Source organism: Camellia sinensis, chromosome 10 (genome assembly GCF_055761805.1).
Source record: "Camellia sinensis isolate YWXY chromosome 10, ASM5576180v1, whole genome shotgun sequence".
Taxonomy (NCBI): domain Eukaryota; kingdom Viridiplantae; phylum Streptophyta; class Magnoliopsida; order Ericales; family Theaceae; genus Camellia; species Camellia sinensis.
Genome location: NC_138970.1, coordinates 9,758,238 through 9,769,149, shown reverse-complemented (window position 1 = coordinate 9,769,149; position 10,912 = coordinate 9,758,238).

Below are 10,912 nucleotides of genomic sequence, written 5' to 3'. Positions count from 1 at the left end.
TGTTCTATGGCATTTTCCTTTCCTTCGTGTTCTTTGAACTTTACCACATATATTCATACATTAAGTAAGATTAAAGCATCCCGAACATCGCATAAAATTGAATAGGGTTAGGGTTTAGCATTGCTTTTGATATTGAAAAGATCTCATGCCCCTAGTTCTCCACTGTTCGTCATCTCCAGTGATGAACAAGCGCGGATCTGGGCTTAGCCGGGCTTAAAGTGCTTTTTTGATCTGAAAACCCTAGGCGACCGAGAAAATTCGTTGTTTGTGGGATAGGGCAGAAAATCGGGCTACCCAGTATATGAGATCACAAGATCGGGCTAATATCTGGTCCACTTGCGCGACCGAGATAAGACTTACCAAAATGACCGAGCTAACATCAAGCTCACATGCGTGACTGCGTTGCCACTCACACTTGGTTTTTAACTGCAGAATCTTAGGGGGCCAGGCACACTAACACTAGGGCTCTCAAAGGTCGAGTAGCCACCGTGCACAACTTTGCCAACTCCATTCTGCCGAGCTAACTAAAACCGGCCTCCCATGGGGCCCTATCGTTTCCTTGTTAACACGCCAATTGCACTTGCCGCGTTTCGAGAGGATTATGGCGTCTCAGCCAACGTACATTTAGAGCTCGATGAAGAGGATATAAATCCATGGGACAGGTTAGAGTCTTGCCCCTTCACCGTGCTGAGCATAATAGAAGGAGGGCTACGCTTTCCAGTGCAGCCCTTAATCTGTGAATTCTTGAGATACACCGGGTTGGCTCCAACACAAGTGTCCACCAATACATACCAAATCATAAACGGAGTAGCCGAGTAGAACCACCAGCTTGGTCTGAATCTAGGCCTGGCTGAGATCTTGCGCCAATACAAGCTCGGTCGCACGGCCAACAGGTTTAATTATTACCAAAAAATAAGGTCGGGTCGTGAATGTCTAGTAATCGACACACCGGATAAAGATATGCACGATAACGACTTCTTCAAGGTGCCTTTCAAGAGGCACGAAAACATGGCTCTTGGTACGATCTGAGGACTGGGGAATTGCTTCAAGAGAGGCCCAAGAGGACAAGACCACCTACCTCTCTTGGTTGAAGCATTTTTTCAAGGACATACAACCGATTGTGGGCGACATTGCTGAAGACAGTCCTGAGTCAATAGTTGGGCCAGGCTGCCGCAGCAACTTGTACCTGGCCGCTTTTGTTAACTATTTTATCTCCTTTTTTGTTCTCCCCAGCAACCTTGCTGAGAGCATCAATCCTCTGGTGTTCCCCCTTGCTGTCAAACTTTGCAACGGCAGTCAGATCCCCTTGGCTCCTCTCTTCTTGGGGAATTTATACTTTCGTATGGACCTCATTCATTTGAACATGGAGAGATCCATGGGCCGCTATGATGTATGGAGCTTCGTTTACACTCAGTTCTTAACCGCCTTTTTCTATGAGTGGTTCCCTGCTATGGGCCCAATCCCCAAAGAGGACGAGCCCTTTTTTACCAACGAAGTCCTTGATGCAGAGGGTCGTCATGTCATAGATGCAGAAGGATGGCCCGTCACGAGACAAGTGCGTCATTCCCTCCCTCGCATCTCCAGGTGGTCTAGTGTTGGCACTAACAGACCCTTTGCGGACTACATTGACCGTATAGAGGAGTGCATTTTCTGCCCCTTTACCTAACATCTTCTAAGCATTTTTGTTGTTCCATTTTATTTCTATGAGGCCCGTCATGTTGATTTCTCTCTCGACAGTGTCTAGGCCAACTCTCTCATTATTGCTACTATGATACGTCTCAGATTTCTACCCATATGGAACGAGAAGGGCATGTCCAATGTCGTCTATCTACCGGACAAGGTCCTTAGGCAGTTTGGCATGGATCAGGGTATCCCACATGCTCCTCCGCCTCAGGCAGATTTCCATCGGAGCTTCTAGCAGTTTGCTCGTGATTATACCGTTTTACTTGTGGAGGATTTAGGCCTCATAAAGCTGCCTTCATTCGGAAGAGAATGCGCCTTTACTCCTAGTAACAGATTATTCTAGCATTGCAACCTTAACTCCTTCTTCAATTTTTGCAACAGTGATCCAGTTATTCCTGCAATGGAACCCATTTCGTAACCTGAACTATCCCTTTGTCTGCCCTTTGGTAGGGGGAAGCAGACCAATGTATTTTGTCGTTTCAAGCATTTGTCCTCGCCTGTAGTAGAGGAGCCTCATTCGTCTAGGGCAATGTCCATCCAGCCTCTGCAAGTTGCTCCTTCCCAAATCGGTACATCAGTGCGCATGATCGTTCCCGCTTGAAGGCAATCCAAGAGGCAGTAGCATCTATCGCTAAGGCCCGTGCCTTACCAAGTAGGAAGAGACTCCAGAAGGTATCCATACTTCGAAAATATTTTGTTTTTTTTCATACTTCTTTGGGCTTTTTATTTGTACTTTAGCAATCACATGATCTTTTTCCTTTTCAGGGCCCGTCGGCCATGCCACCTTCAAGCCCCCGAGGTTTTTTTATGGCCGTCGGAATTTCCTCAGATTCAGACGACGACGACGACCTTCCCATTGCTTCAAGGGTCACAAGATACAGAACTCGCATTTTTGCTTGTCATAAAGGGAATGTGAACATTCTATCCATTGAGAAGATGAAATTTCATGTTTCTTGTTTGTGTTTTATCGAATTTTCGATTCCATATTCCTTTGAAGTAGAGTGCATTTGCAAGGAGAAGTGCAGTTTCATCATGTAAAGATCCAGGAGCAAGGATGTTCTTGATGTGTCCCTTCGTTTCATTTTCGACCCATGAATTGACTTCATCTATCACTTGATCAGCCTTGAAGGACAAAAAACAAAATATTAATAACCTACAATAAGTAGCTGAAGAATTTTTAAAATAATTAAATCAACAAAAGACAAAAAAGAAATCAAATTAAGAGTAGAGACGCAAATTTCTTTATTTATTTTCTGATTAGCTTAGAATCCCTTACAATTTTATAGTCTAATTGGATAACACGTTTTAAATCAAACGCATTGTTATTCTTTGCAATAACAATAATCACTACAAAAAATTTGCTTTTTTGCGATGGCAACTGGCTTTTAGCGACGGCAAGAGGGGGGTCGCAACAAAGGGGGTTGCTAAAGGGTTTTAGCGACGGTATAATGCCATCGCCTCTTTTTTGCGATGGCAAAAATGCCTTTTTGCGACGGCAAAAATGCTGTCGGCATTAATGCATGGAAATTTGAATTTTCTGAGACAACACTGTGGTGCCGTCGCTAAAAGGGTTATTTGCGACGGCAAAAATACCGTCACTAAATGGTTATTTGAGACCACAAACATGTCGTCTCTAAAAATATTATTTGTGACGGTAAAGAATACCGTCACTAAAGGTCTTTTGTTTCAACTAATCAATGCCAATATCTTTTGCGACGACTATACTACCGTCGCAAAAAACCTGGTTCTAATTTTTTTTTGAGACGATGTGGTGCCGTCTCAAAAAAAAAAGAAAAAAAAAACTGCAATAAAATTATTAAAAATATGAAAATTACCTGTATTAAATGAAAAATAACTAAAAAAGAAACCGATAATTACATAATAATAAAAAAATTCTAGTATATAAATAAAAATTCATCCATAATTAAAATATTATTCCATTCATAACAACACATCAGCAAAATTATCCTACCACATAATATTGCATAATACATACATAATGTTGTTTACAAATCTAAATAACGTAAATCAAAAATAAAAGTTTTCGTCATGATTCTTTCGTGGGTTACAAAAACAAAAGTTAGTCGCAATCTTCACACGCTTGCATTCCACAAGAAGCAAACTGCTACTCAAGAAATATCTGAAAATAAAAAATAAAAATAATTAATGACAATATAATTATGTGTTAATATTTTAATTACAAAAAAATAAAAAATTAACTACTATATAATTACAAAGATAGTTAAGTAAATAATTTTGGCTAGACAGAAATCCGGTCCTAACTCCCAAACTGAGAACCCGATTCAAGCCCTGTCTTCTCCCACAAGTCTCTCGTGCCCAGACGGTCGTGTGTGCCTACTTTCGTGCTAAACCGACGTCGTTTGGTGATTTTGGGGTATCAACACCTCGAATTCAAGTTTCTTAAGAAACTAGTTTGCCTAGACCGAAATACGGCTCTAACTCACAAATTGGAAACCCAATTGCAGTCTCGTCTTCTCCCACAAGTCTCTCGTGCCTAGGCGATCATGTGTGCCAAGTTTCGTGCTAAACCGACATCGTTTGGAGATTTTAGGGCGTCAACATCTCGAATTCAAGTTTCTTAAGGAACTAGTTTGCCTAGACCGAAATACGGCTCTAACTCTCAAACCGGGAACCGGATTGGAGTCCCATCTTCTCCCACAAGTCTCTCGTGCCTAGGCGGTCGTGTGTGCCAAGTTTCGTGCTAAATCAATGTCGTTTGGTATTTTGGGACGTCAACACCTCGAATTCAAGTTTCTTAAGGAACTAGTTTACCTAGAGTGATATCCGACTCTAACTCCCAAACCAGGAACCCGATTCGAGCCCCGTCTTCTCCCACAAGTCTCTCGTGCCTAGGCGGTCGTGTGTGCCAAGTTTCGTGCCAATCCGACCCCGTTTGGTGATTTTAGGGCGTCAACACCTCGAATTCAAGTTTCTTAAGGAACTAGTTTGCCTAGACCGAAATACGGCTCTAACTCCCAAACCGAGAACCCAATTGGAGTAACCTCGAATTCAAGTTTCTTAAAGAACTAGTTTGCCTAAAGTGATATCCGGCTCTAACTCCAAAACCGGGAACCCGATTCGATTCCCATCTTCTCCCACAAGTCTCTCGTGCCTAGGCGGTCGTTTGTACCAAGTTTCGTGCCAATCTAACCCCGTTTGGTGATTTTGAGGCGTCAACACCTCGAATTCAAGTTTCTTAAGGAACTAGTTTGCCTAAAGTGAAGTCGGGCTCTAACTCCCAATCTGGGAACCTGATTTGAGTCCCGTCTTCTCCCACAAGTCTCTTAACTTAGAATGCAAAGAATGCAAAGATACACTTTAGCTTAGAATGTAAAGATATATTTTATACCCGATCTTCTGGTGGTAGTGTATATGGATTCTGGTCTTCTGCAGATTTCCTATATGCCCGGTGGCCACTCGATGCATCAGGAACCTATGATAGTCAATGCATAATGTGTTAATCATATTCGAATTTTATACATAATGTTATGTGAAAATTTAACTGTCAAACAATTTAATTTATATCGAACCTGTCTGTTGGGATCCACACTCGCCCCATGTGACACAAAGGCCATCATCTTAGCTCTCATCTACTGTAAATGTGTAGAGAACTCTGCTCACATCTCCTCCCTCAGCTCCTCCCTCAACTAATCCCTTAGCTCCGCACGAACCTGTTGGGTGATCTAAACAATAGTCGATGACTGGGGTGTTGACTGTGATGGCCCAGCACCATCTTTATACACTGCTCTCCGAGGCACAGTTCTCCCGTATGTGCAACAATATCCATGTCTGTCATGACCTATCAACTCATGGAAAATGGCATTCCTAGCCTCCAAAGTCCGACAATCCTCAAGTAGCATAGAGAGTTGACCATTAAACTCATCCTGTATTGAATAAGACATACAAGTATATGCCAAATTAAGATGGTTGACACACGAAAAATAAAAAATAAACTTTAAATACAATCAAAGGTGTTTGGAAACTACCAAGGTCTGGATAACCTCTGGGTCATCTGCTCTACATGTCACAAGCCAAACATTCATCTTATCAGTAAACTCCCCCTATTGGTCATCTATATTATTTTAGAAATATGAAAATTAGAATCCATATAATTTGCAAATATACAATGTTTATTTATATACAAAAATAAAACAATAAAATAAAAACATCATGCTGTATATGAGCAAAAGTAATACGCCTTGTGGTATGAGCTATGCCGTGAGCTCGCCGATTTTTAGTGTTCCTAGTTACAATTTTCTATAACAGGTTCAACAAATGTAAGTATATAAATATGATTTGTATGTTTACATATCATACATATAACTTATTTGTATACCTCAGCATTGGAAGTATGCCAATACTCCACAAGTTCTTCCCACTGGCTTGGCACAATGTGCAAAAGAACATCATCCTTCAGATTAGGCTCAGAACTTCTAGGCTTGAAATACTTAGACTTAATCTTATTCTTGTGATCCTTCCATATGTTGTTACAGTTTTTCATGCAGATTGGCTTGTACTCCTCTAGACATATATTCAAATTGTCCTATAAAACACAATTTCAAAGTTTAAATAATAATAACACAATTTTGGAATTTAAATTTTTGGACAAAAATATACTTTTACCTTCACATCCTTCCAGATAGCATCAAGAATATCATCAGGCACAGTGTTCCAGTCATGAAAAGTAAGAGGAACAATGTTACCATTCCGCACGATAATACCAAGTTGAGTAGTTAACATAGACACGTTATCCCCTATTGGACAGTAATTTTCATCAAATTGTATGTCCAACTTTGTACTAGTACCCCACTCCCTAATGCCCTTGGCACATCCTCTACCACACCTACTTGAGTTTGATGAAGAACCAACATGACCTGCGAGATACAATAAGAATAAACAATATGCAATGATAATAAACAAATGCAAAGTTATATAATGTCAACACAAATCAATTTAAATAATGTCAGCACAAATCAATTTCTTATACCTGAGGTGGGCTGTGAAGAAGTCGAAGGGTCTGAAAAATACAATGAGAATAAACAAGTTATATGTAATGAGAACAAATAAATATATATTTAAATAATTTTCATACAAATCAAAGCAAATTTATATACCTGTGGATGGCACATAAGCCGATGACTCTAGTCGGGATGATAGCTGCTACAGTGCCACTGATGGTGGACGCACCGATGGTAGGCGTGGAGGCTGAGTAGATGATAGCTGCTGTGGTGCCAATGATGGTGGTCGATGCGGTGACACTAATGGCCCCTCTGATGGTGCTCGCTGTGATGCCTCCTCTAATGGTGGTGCCACTGATGGTGGACGCACCAATGGTAGGCGTGGAGGCTGAGTAAATGATAGCTGCTGTGGTGCCACTGATGGTGGTCGATGCGGTGGCACTAATGGTGCTTGCTATGATGCCTCCTCTAATGGTGGTGCCACTAATAGTGGTCGCTACGATGGCTGGTCAGATAATGGTGGCACTAATAGCCCCTCTGATGGTGGTCGATGTGATGCCTCCTCTGATGGTGGTGCCGCTGATGTCCTCTTACGTACCACATCGGACATCATGCGTAGGGGATGATCAGGCTTCCTCTTCCTTGCCATAATAATCTGCAAGTGCCGTGACATTAATTGACATTAGAAACGTAGAGAATGGTTTTGAATCAACTATAATATGACATTAATTGAACTAATACAATTACAAAGACAAAGTAAATTAAGAAACTGAACATTAACTATAACCTTGGCCTGAATTCAATTACTGATGTTTATTAAATATCAGTCTATTTCCACATCAAGTGTTTCTCCTTCACCCAACCAACTTCTTCATCACGGAGCATTATGTTTTCTTCTAATTGTTGGCTCATATATGGCTCGATTTCTGGATCAGTCGAATTCATATCAAATAAACCTCTTTGAGACATCTTCACCACTACTTGCCAGTCTGGTTCTAACGGGTCTGTGACATACCAAACTTGCTCTACTTGGGATGCCAGGATGAAAGGTTCATTGGTAATTCGATCATCTCGGTACGACAAATGATTGAAGTTGACCAACGTGAAATTGAAGACATCTTGTATCTTCCCATGAATGTTGTCAATCCAATCACACTTAAACAACACATTCTTCTTCTCATTGGAATATCAAATCTCAACAATATCTGTCAATTGTCCATAATAGTACACAGACCCCACACGAGGATTCTTGTCTTTCTGACTAGCGTAACTTATGGTATCTGCCTTCAAAGCTACACCACAATTTTGTGTGGCTCGACGGTCATCCATGGCCTTTACTCAATACCGAAACCCATTCATTATATACCCGTTGAACCTCCTTGCCAGGTTATGAGGACCATTTGCCAATACAATAATCTCTTCAGAAAATGTGACATCACTAGTCCATCGCAAAGTTTGAACCTATTTAAAAAAAAATTGTAAAATTTAAAATGTAGTTCAACTTAGGTAAATAGAATCTATAGATTTAAATGCATACATGTTCCTTGAACCAAATGTGAAAAGTTTCAAAATGTTCACGCCGAAACTGATGATCGTCAACACGAGGCATTTTGACCTTAAGTTCTTCAAGGTGTTTGCTGTGTAGATTGAAATTTTATCCAAAAAAAAAAAATGGTTCAAAATTCAATGAAACATAATAAAATATTGAGTTAGTGAAACTTACTTTATGAATGGTTGAACCGCGCTTGTATTGAATAAGACATACCGATGAATTTGTACCCAAGAAATATTATCAAGATAAAAGCTTGTGCTTTCACCAACAGCACGACCCAGATTATCATCACCACTGTAGTTCCTCATGGGTCGATTAGATTTGGTTTCCACATCATTGAGATATTGTGCACAAAAATTCATGCATTCTTCCATAAGATATCCTTTAGCAATTGAACCTTTTGGATGAGCTCTATTACGCACATATTGCTTCAAAGTAAGAAGATACCTCTCAATTGGATACATCCATCGAAACTGAATCGCTCCACCCAATAATGCTTCGTCAGCTAGATGTACAGGCAAGTGCTCCATTATATCAAAAAAAGTAGGAGGAAATATTTTCTCTAGATGACAAAGTGTTACGGCGATACGATCTTGAATAATTGCAAATCCATCGCACGATTCACTTTGGAACACAATTGTCTAAGAAATTGCTCAATTCAATCAAAGGTTCAATTACATTCTTCGGTAACGATCTTCGAATAGCCAATGGAAGTAGTTGTTGCATCAAAATATGACTATCGTGGCTTTTAAGACCCCCAATACTTCTATCATGTAAGCGCACGCGACGCGATATATTGGATGAATACCCGTCGGGAACTCTAACTTCCTTCAATACTTTGAAGAACAAATCTTTCTCATCCTTGGTCATCGTGAATTGTGCCGGTGGTAAATAAGCTTTATTTGACCCTCTTAACTGCAAATGTAGGGGCTTTCTAATATTCATTTCTTGTAAATCACACCGAGCATTAACACCATCCTTCGATTTTCCTGCAACCCCTAATATTGTCCACAACACATTGTCACAAACATTCTTCTCTATATGCATCACATCGAGGTTGTGTCTTATTAGATTGTGCTCCCAATATGGCAGTTCATAAAAGATACTCTTTTTCTTCCAGCTATGGGTGCGATGTCTAGCTTTCTCCTTCTCTACTTGTCTCCTATGCCTCTCCTTAAGGTCATCCCTCCTGTATTGGGTTAAAATACCCTCAGATTCTAATTGTAGCAGCATCTTAGTTCCAGACAACAATTTTGGTTTGAATCTGACTTCCCGACTACCATCAAACGATACTTTATCCTTTTGGAATTTATGGCCACTAGGTAAAAATCTGCGATAACCCAAGTATTATTGTTTCCTACTATGCTTCCACCAACACGATGTAATTTCCCTATTGCAACAAGGACATGCATATTCACCTTTAGTGCTCCATCCTGACAAGTTTGCATATGCAGGAAAATCACTAATTGTCCATAGTAAAGCTGCATGTATTTGAAACATTTGATTTGTTGATGCATCAAATGTGGAGACACCGCCATTCCATAGTTCTTTCAACTCCTCAATCAACGGTTGCATATACTCATCAATCTTGTCACCGGGTCCTTTCGAGCCGTCGATAAGCACAGATAAAATTAGAAATGGTTGCTTCATGCACATCCATGGCGGCAAGTTGTATGGAATGAGTATAGCAGGCCAAGTGCTATGAACTATGTTCATCGTCCTGAATAGGTTAAAACCATCAGATGCTAAACCATCAGATGCTAAGCCAAGCCTTACACTTTCGGCAATCATTACTAAAGTCAATATTCCGACGGTCAAAATCTTTCTATGCAAGGGAGTCTGTAGGATGCCTAAAGACACCGTCATCAGTTCATTTCTCTACATGCCATCTCATTAACTTAGCTGTCCTGGATGACATAAACAACCTCTACAGCCTTGGCTTTAAAGGAAAATACCTCATTTGTTTTGCAACTATTCGTTTGCCACCGTTGTTAGGACCATTTGAACCACCATCACCATTTGATTTCTATCTTGAACTGTTGCGTATGACACATTTATCAAGATTGGCGTCCTCATTTTGAAACAACATGCAACTGTTGGGACATGCATCCCACGTCTCATACGTGATCCCACGTCTCATACGTGAAGCCCAAATCTATTGTGACCTTTTGAGCTTTATAATATGAGTCCGGGAGTTTCACACCCAACGGGAACGCCTCATTCAATAACTCAAGCAACATGTCAACAGACTTGTCTATCCTCTGATTAAGCACATTCAGATGTAAAAGTTAAACAATGAATGACAAAGATGTGAACTTCTGACAACCCGGATACAATTCACTTTGTGCATCTTGAAGAAGTTTGAAATACTTTACAGTCTCTGCATTTGGACCGAGCTGGGGTTCAGATGCATGGGGATCAGGCCCCTGTGGTTCATTACCCTCAACATTTGTACCGGCATGTGGATTTCCCATAGCCCCTTGTATCATTCTAACCATATCGTCCCCAATGTCTAAATTAGCCAATGTTTCATTCTCTCGATTACCATGCAGAGATACGTAAGATTCTCCATGATTAATCCAATGTTTGTACTTTTTTAAAAAACCATTCAAAATCAGATGCTCCCATACACCCTCTCATACAAGATGGTATCGATTCTCACATTTTCTACACGGACAACTAATCATCGAACCTTCAA